Genomic DNA, 8,940 nt, shown 5'->3' with positions numbered 1-8,940 from the left:
TACAACAATGTTAAATTCTAAATATTGTCATACTAGATAATAAAGTAAATAAAGCCATGTTTCGTTAAACTTTATAATATTATAAGAGACAGATTCAAGTTTACGAAATGACGGCCACAGCTTTTAAATGTTTAAATCTTTCATTAGAACAAATGTTATAAGAGTGGTAAACTATATAAACAATTATTATGATAAAAATATTCGTGGTAACGAAATATACTTTATTTGGTTGTTTTGGAAATACTAAGAATGTTGTTTTGGACTGGGTCCAGAACATCAGGAAGATGTGAGAAACAATAAATTATAAATTAAAAAATAAATTAGAATTTAACCATAGAGCAACATAGAGCTTAAATCAAGGTCTGCGCTTTTTTTTATTGTATTTTAATAGGTTACTAGCTGATCCGGTAAGAGTTGCATCTCACTATAAATTAATTAAAAAATTGCATTCAGTTTTGAGTGTAACAATAGATCATCACTGATTTACAGACCTACCAAAAATAGATATTAAATTTCATACAGATCGATCAAGCCGCTTCGGAGGAGTGTGGCAACTAACATTGTGACACGACTATTTTTTATACAGGTTATTGGTAATTCGACATATTCCCGTTACAAGGGGACTATTTGCGAGTGAATCATTTTGAGTTATCATGTTGGCCAAAAAATGTCAAAATTGGAATATTTAAAATTTATTTACAAAATAATATCAATTTAAATCTGATTATTTCTTCTGATTTCTAATAAACACTGGTTATTTATCAATATTAAAACAACAATTATCAGTCCATATTTAAAAATGCGAGACACAAATGATTTTATTTCAGATTTCACAAAAATGCCTGAATAAATAAACGTTATTAAACTTGGCTTATAGATAATTTTAAAAACATTAACCGTTTTCTTAGCTCTTCTAAAATGCATAACAACTAGGAACTTATTTCAAAGAGACTGAAAAAATAATGATAACAGGAAGGAGACGGAAATTTGTATTCGAACTAAACTTATGGTCGTTCTTTAAAATTTCCATAAAATGAATTAAAAAAATACCGTACAATACTGCTATCAACTTTAATGTTCAGATTGGAAAAAGAATATCCTGTATAATAAAAGGTTTTATTTGTATATCATCAACTACAACTTTTAATCGGGCTCGATGCTAGGTGTTGCTGCGTTATTGTCACAGTACTAATGTTGTAAGCTTCCGGTCAACTCAACTAACTATTCATTAGTTATAGAGACATATTATAAAACATCAGGCTTACTCTGTATACAAATCCCTTTTTTATGTCCCTTTGTTTGGTTCTCCTCAGTTTTTACCACACATACGGAACACCCACTGGTAAATTATTACATGGTACCGGAAGGCGCAATATAAGGTGCAAATTTTTTTTCCTGCGGTCTCAGACGTGGATTTTAAACTGTATTCTTAAGATTCAACTTGGCTTGACGTTTGCTGAAGAAATGCTGGATAGATTTTTCTAAAATCGTTTTTGCGATAAGGCCTATTGAGTGGCAACCTATCGTTATTGGGCAGTGAAAACCATAAACTAAAGTATCGAAAACGACTTCATCGTCAGAAAGTGACTATATGGTCAGCAAAGGGATACTTCACTGTTCGAATTCGACCGCTTTGTTGCGATATTGGAATGTAATTTTTACACCAGGAAATTCAAGAATAATGAATTCCAGAACTTGGTTTCAGCAAGACGACTCGTACAGAAATATTTCTGTTGGTAGTGAAACAAATGTAATAAACGATAGACTGATTACAAAAAGAAGTGACATTTATTGGCTTCCTCTATAGAATACCTTTAACACAAAGCTTACATTAATAACCTGAACAATATTCCTCAGCTGAAGAAAACAATATATGTATAGAAATGCTACCGATCCCACCAGCATTGTTGAAGATACACATACATACATACACTCACGCCTTGTTCCCGTCGGGGTAGCCAGAGACAATAGAATGCCACTTGTTTCTATCCTTACAAACCTCACGCGCTTCCTCTACATTAAATACTCATTTCATACATGCTCGCCGGGTGCTTCGGACCTTTCCTTCTCTCAAAACGTCCCCAATTTGGTTGAAGATAGATTTAGTAAATTTGCGCTCACGGTTGGAGGAGTGTCGCAGAGATCCTTTTCATGAAAATAAGCAACGAAATGAGCAAGGCGTTAACTTAAGGTAATTGATACGCCCTGCCCATTACAATGCAGTGCCGCTCAGGTTTCTTGAAAAACTAAAAATTTCTGAGTGGCACTCAATTGCGCTCGACACCTTGAGACATAAAGACATGTTAAATCTCATTTGCCCAGTAAATTCACTACCTACGGCGCCCTTCATACCGAAACACAGTAATGTTTACACATTATTACTTAGAAGTAATAGTAGAAATAGGCGCCGTCGTGGTACCCATTATCTAGCCGGCATCCTGTGCAAAGGAGCCTCCCACTGGTAAATATTAATAAGACGACGTTGTTTTTAAAAACTGCGTTTATCTATTTAATTAAAAAACTTTTTAAGTATTAAGACACGCGTTATTATAACTGTATTTTACATTGGGTTTTGCGAAAAAGTTATACTTTCTATATCATAATACCATCATAGAGCTCGATAGATATGGCTTAAACAAACTCGATATCCTGCAAGATTATCTGACTGTCCTATGGTATATTGTTATGGGGCAGTGCGGCCGATATTAATACTATCTTTGTGCTGCAGAAGAGGGCTATTCGCGCGATTTATAACCTAGGTCCTAAAGAATCATTAAGAGAAAAATTTAAAGAAATAAACATTTTGACTGTTGCTTCTCAATACATTTTTGATAATGTTTTGTATGTTCATAAGCACATTGAGGAATTTTCTAGAAACTGTGACATTCATAATGTTAACACGAGGAACAAACATAAACTTGATATGCCTACTACTCGGTTGGGTCGAGTTAGGAGTTCGATTCAGGCAGGCAACGCGAGCACACGTGCCGCGTTATCTGTCCTCCTTCGAATATTTTTATTACCTGCGTTATCGCACTATCTGCTCAGGCCACCTGGGCTAGCTATTGTTATCGCGATCTATTGTTCGGGACTCTTTGAGTCTCGCACCTGTTACGTTCCTTCGCGGAACGTAGCTTAGTTATTATCTGTGTTAATTACCCGGTTTTACGATCGTGTTAGTTAGCACCTGTGCTGTGTTTCACGATTCTGCACGCTAATCGTGTGTGTTTGTGAGTTGCAGTTCGTGCCGTGTATGTCTTCTCCACGGGGGCCTGCACAGCGTGCATCGGGGTTCCGGCCCAGCCAGTCTACATCCAGCAAAGCTAAGTCTTAGGCTTAATTATTATTATTAATTTCTTTTAATTTTTGCATATTTTATTATTATTAATATTATTTATTAATGTGCAAGTGTACAACTTAACTATAGCTGTCCACTTAATTATTATATTCCCCCTCTGCCTGACCCGGGCAGCGGGGATTGTTGCCCGCCCAACCTAGTTAATAAATATGACAACCATGGCTTCACCAATGGTTCCCGACGAGGGCTTCTTCAGCGCTCCCTTAGATAGGTTATTTTCAGAGAAGATCGCTCCGCTAATGAAAGTAACAATCAACGAGACAGTGGATGCCGCTATCAAAGCGAAATCCAACAAATATAACTCATCGTCTGACGTTTCGGGTTCCGACGGGGAATCCGAAATGGAACTAGGTAATGACTCCGACGCAAGCTCCGTAGCTTCGGTCAAACCAAAGAAAGTGATCACCCGATCAGCCCGTCCGCCTGTCCTTCAGGCATACTTTGACGCGCAGGCTACCCCTAAGGTCCCCGCGGTCAGTCCTGACCGCACGGAAGGCTTCCAGTGCTTCACCGGCCCAGCCGGAAACCGCTCTACCGTCGAGAGCGGAGAGTGTCGCGTCAGAAGCTGACGTCAGTCGCAAGAAGAAGCGCGGTCGCGAATCGCCTTCTCTTGTTGGCACACCCGCCAAGAAAGCCGCGGCCACGACTGGCTCCACTCCCGCGCCCGCTAAAGCACGCGTACCGCCTCCGACCAAGCGCCCGCCTCCTATTTTTATAGGAGACCGAGGTCGCTGGTTGGTTATCAAAAATAGGATCCCGAAGACGCTCTCCTTCCAGGCGAGGGCGTACCAATCTCTCATCAAATTAGAGACCAAAGAGGTAGCGGACCACCGCGCCTTGACATCCCTTCTTAGAGAGCTGAGTGTGGGTTTCCACACGTACGCCCTGCCTGAGGAGAAGCGTCTGAGGGTCGTTATTAGGAACGTCCCCAGAGAGTTAGACGAGGCCGACATTCTGTCGGACCTCAGAGAGCAGGGTTACCCTGCACACGAGGTGTACCGTATGCGCGGAACCACCAACAAACAACCATTTAACATGGTTCTCGTCGTCCTCGACCTCACGCAAGAGGGAAAGGAAATTTTTAACATAAAATCGGTTTGCTCCCTTCAGGGCATCCGGGCCGAAGCTCCTCGCAACCGCGGGGGGCCTGGTCAGTGTCACAGATGCCAGTTATATGGGCATTCGGCACGCAACTGCGAACACAACCCGAGGTGTGTGAAGTGCCTCGGCAAACACGGCACGCCCGAGTGCCCTCGACCAGCGCAATGTGCGGAGCCCCCGGCCTGCGTCTTGTGCGGGGAGAAGGGGCACCCCGCGAGCTATCGCGGGTGTCCCAAGGCACCCAAACACAAGCGCCACCCAGGGCGCCGCCAGCCGCAAGGCAGAGCAGAGAAGGTGGAGTTCACTCCGACCTTCAAACCTGCGCCGCCTCCGAAGGTAAACGCCTGGGCGAGTCTCCTCCGGCTGCCAACGCTGCCACAGAGGCCACTCTCGTGGCCCCCGCGCCCCTCCGGCCACCGCTAGCGTCCCGCCCGGCGGCGTCGGTCCCGCGACCGAGGCCACCGGCGCCCGTGTCCGCGGCAACAGGTAACCAAGGCGGCAGAACCTTTGCCTTCATGTTCGAACTGTCAGAGCTGTTCGACATAGATGAAACATAGCCCTGGCCAGCAGGTTCGAGGCTGTCCGGGACGACCCGCCATCGCTCCTGCAAGTTATGGCAGACAACGGCAAAATATTTCGTGCCCTCACCGATATAGGGCAAAAGTATAAAAACATTCGCGATGCCTAATTACGTAAGCGGACGGGTTAACCACATACGCTCCGTATAGCGTATTTTAACACCCAAGGCCTTAAGCCTCAACTAGACTTGGTGAAGGAGTTCCCTCACGAACATCAATTAGACCTATTCTTAGTGCAAGAGACATTTCTAAAACCACGTATACGCGATCCGCGTATCGCTAATTATAACTTAGTCAGGAATGATCGCACCACCCGTATGGGTGGCACCCTCATTTATTTTAAAAGGTCTCTACACTGTATAGATATAGATCCTCCGGTCCTCACTAACATCGAGGCCTCTGCCATCCGGGTCAGTATGGCGAATCACCAGCCGATCACTGTTATTTCAGCTTATCTTCCGCCCAACAAACAAGTATTATACACAGATATAGAAGCATTACTCGACCACGGGGCCACAGTCATAGTGGGCGGCGATCTTAACGCCAAACACTCCAGCTGGAACAGTAGAGCCACAAATAGAAACGGAATCTTATTAGATTCGCTGACAGACACGCTGAACTTTTCAGTAATAGCACCCGACGAACCAACACATTATCCGGATAACGTCGCGCACCGACCCGACATTCTAGACGTTGCGTTACTTAAGAACGTAACGCCCAATGTAAATTCAATCGAGGTTTTTCACGAATTAGAGTCAGTCGTCCTAAATCTAGGCCCACCGGTTAACTTTCAACCACCGACGAAAACAGTGATCGACTGGCAACGGCTGGAAAAGGATCTCGAGTCTATCAAGTCCGACGACCTTGACCTTATACCGGACGTCATCGACTCGGTCGACACGGCTCACAGTGCTATCTCTCATGTGACGTCACATATACAGAATAGGATCAAGGCCTGCTCCAGGCAGGTTGCGACGATGCAACCGCATCGCCTAAACCTGCCTCCAGAGGTCAGGAACTTAATCACATAGAAGCACAGAGCCACTAGACTTTACGATAGGTATCCGTCGGTCGAGAATAGGCGCCACCTCCGCTACCTACAGCGGGTGGTACGGGAACGTATCGCGGAACTCCGCGGCGAACGTTGGGACCGCTTGCTCGGCAACCTTAAGCCATCACATGTGGCTTTCTGGAAGCTGCCTCGCGCGTTCAAACAGGAGCCGCTCACTGTCATGCCTCCTTTGGACAGACCGGGACTGCAGCCGGCGCTCGATGACGATGAGAAGGCTGAATGCCTCGCCGATAGTCTCGAGAGTCAGTGCTCTCCAAATGCAGCAGCCGACCCGACACACGTTGACGAAGTTGATCGTGAAGTTGAACGTCGCTCCGCTCTGAGCCCTTCAGGTGATGTAATAAAACCCACCTCTTACGAAGAGGTGAAGCTAATCATTAAGGAGCTTAACTCCAAGAAGGCCCCGGTGCCCCACACTATTAACAATAGGGTTCTTAAAATCCTACCCTCGACTCTTATTACTTTATTGGTTACCATTTTTAATATTCTATTGTCTAACAGCGCGTTCCCCGAACAATGGAAGGATTCCATTGTTATCGGTATCCCAAAACCCAATAAACCTAAAGCTAATCCGAGTAGCTATAGGCCTATTAGCTTAATTAACTCGATCGGGAAACTTTACGAAAGATTAATTCTCGCGCGTCTTTATCATTACATCGCGGAGCGGCGGATTGAAGTGAACCCCACCAAGAGTGCAGCGGTACTCTTCGGTAATGCGAATAGCATCCGCGCTAAAAAACGACCGACCGACGTCATTAAATTGTATGAAACACCCATACCGTGGGTAAAGGATTACATAGGAGTCACGTTCAACAGCAATATGAACTTCAAGAAACATATTGATACGGTATGCAATAGAGCCCGATTTGTCCTCAGTCGCCTTTTTCCACTTGTGTGTGGGCGAAGCAAACTTCCGCTCAAACACAAAGTGACGCTGTACAAAACCATCGTACGGCCCATACTGTCATACGCAAGCGTCGTTTTTGCGCACACCCGACCGAGCTACTTACGTCGTTTGCAAGTAGTTCAAAATAAATTCACGCGCATGGCAACCGGAGCCCCGTGGTTCATCCGAAACGTTGACCTTCACCGCGACCTAGAGCTTCCGACGATAGCTCAACACTTTAAAGAGATCTCGCGATGCTTCTTTGACAAGGCGCCTAACCATCCCAACATCTTGGTTAGGAAGGCATGCGGGTACACCACCCTTCACCATAGTCTCAACCCAATAAGACGTCCCAGACACGTAACGGTAGACCTGGATGACGACATCACCATCGCGAACGCGACACCCACACAAACACACAGACACGCACACACCGCCTTCGCAAGCGTAGCCGCGGTCAACCACCGCAAACCACTGGCACTCGTCGCTCTGACGATGGCCAGCGGCCCGCACCCTAGATACACCACACGTTGTTTTGATACCCGACGAGACGTTAGTCCTCGTCCTGTAATCGCTTCACTACACTCACTCACACACGGACTGACATACACCACTTACACAATCACAAACACACTCCACAAACAGACACAAACACAAACATACATGCACACAAACATATACACTACGTGCATACATACAAACACACATACATACAATCATAAACACATACATACACACTTACATACATTACACAAAACATCACCACACTCGCCGGCGAGTGTGTTCTTATCACCTTTTCATCTTTCATCTTCATTTTCATTCTCTCTCCTTCCCACAAGCACACAGCCGGTCTGAGGTTCGAGTCTCCTTAGGAGACGCCCCGCGACTGTTGTTGCGTAGTCTTTGCGGCCTCCACGGCCCACGTCCTACTTCGCTGTGAAAGCCAGGGCTGCTAACAGCACAGAGGAGGTTTTAGTCGGTATGGGGTGTCGTGTATGTGGGTGACACTCGAGTCCGACATATTACGCCCCGGAACCGTTACCGTATTTCCTCCTCTCAAAAAAAAAAAAAAGGGTCGAGTTAGTAAGTCTTTTGTTGGGCGATGTATATGCTTCTACAATATGATCCCAGAAAATGTACAAAACAAATGTGTTACGAAATTTAAAAGAATTGTTAAAAAACGTTTGTGTGGGAAAGGTTATTATAGCATAAACGATTTTCTTAATGACACCACGGACTGGGATTAAAGCGAACACCCTCAGGCTCTTTAATTATAAATGTTTATTGTACGATATTACATTGTAATCCATATTTTATATAAAAAAAAGCCCGCTGAGTTTCTTGCGCCCATTCTTCTCAGGTCTGAGGCAGTCTCTTTTGAATGAGTGGTAGATTTTGACGTTCAATAAGTGATTATAAGTCCTATTTTGAATAAAAATATTTGAATTTGAATTTGAATTAGGGTTGAGGTGACCTTAATTTCCAGATAGTCCGTAATAAAATGCAGTAGGCTTAACTATTTTTATAAATTAAAGGTGTAAAATAAAAATCTTTACAAAACTACCGACAGTAAATATAATGAAACTAAAAAACGTAGAGTCTAAAAACTACGTGAAAGAAGTAAAACTTCTTCAAAGGGAGGTAGATAATACTAAATTTAATTAAGCTCACCGTTCACCGAACAAGTTTCGATTAGTCAGAATTCGCCCAAGCACCGTCAGCAATTAAAAAATTGCTAAAATATGTTAAATTAACTACAGATTCTCTTTACACAATATATTTTATAAAAGGGACACTTCAGGATATCGCGACATTTAAAAAAATGTATCAGATTTTGAAGTTATAAATGAGCAGTCAATCATAAAAAATAATGGATTTAAATAATGTATCAAGATAGATTATTTATAAACCTGTAAATGTCAGTAAATGTACCTTAGTAAGAACT

This window comes from Leptidea sinapis, chromosome Z (assembly GCF_905404315.1).
Source record: "Leptidea sinapis chromosome Z, ilLepSina1.1, whole genome shotgun sequence".
Taxonomy (NCBI): domain Eukaryota; kingdom Metazoa; phylum Arthropoda; class Insecta; order Lepidoptera; family Pieridae; genus Leptidea; species Leptidea sinapis.
The sequence above is the reverse complement of the archived record's forward strand: the minus strand, read 5'-3'. Positions refer to the sequence as shown.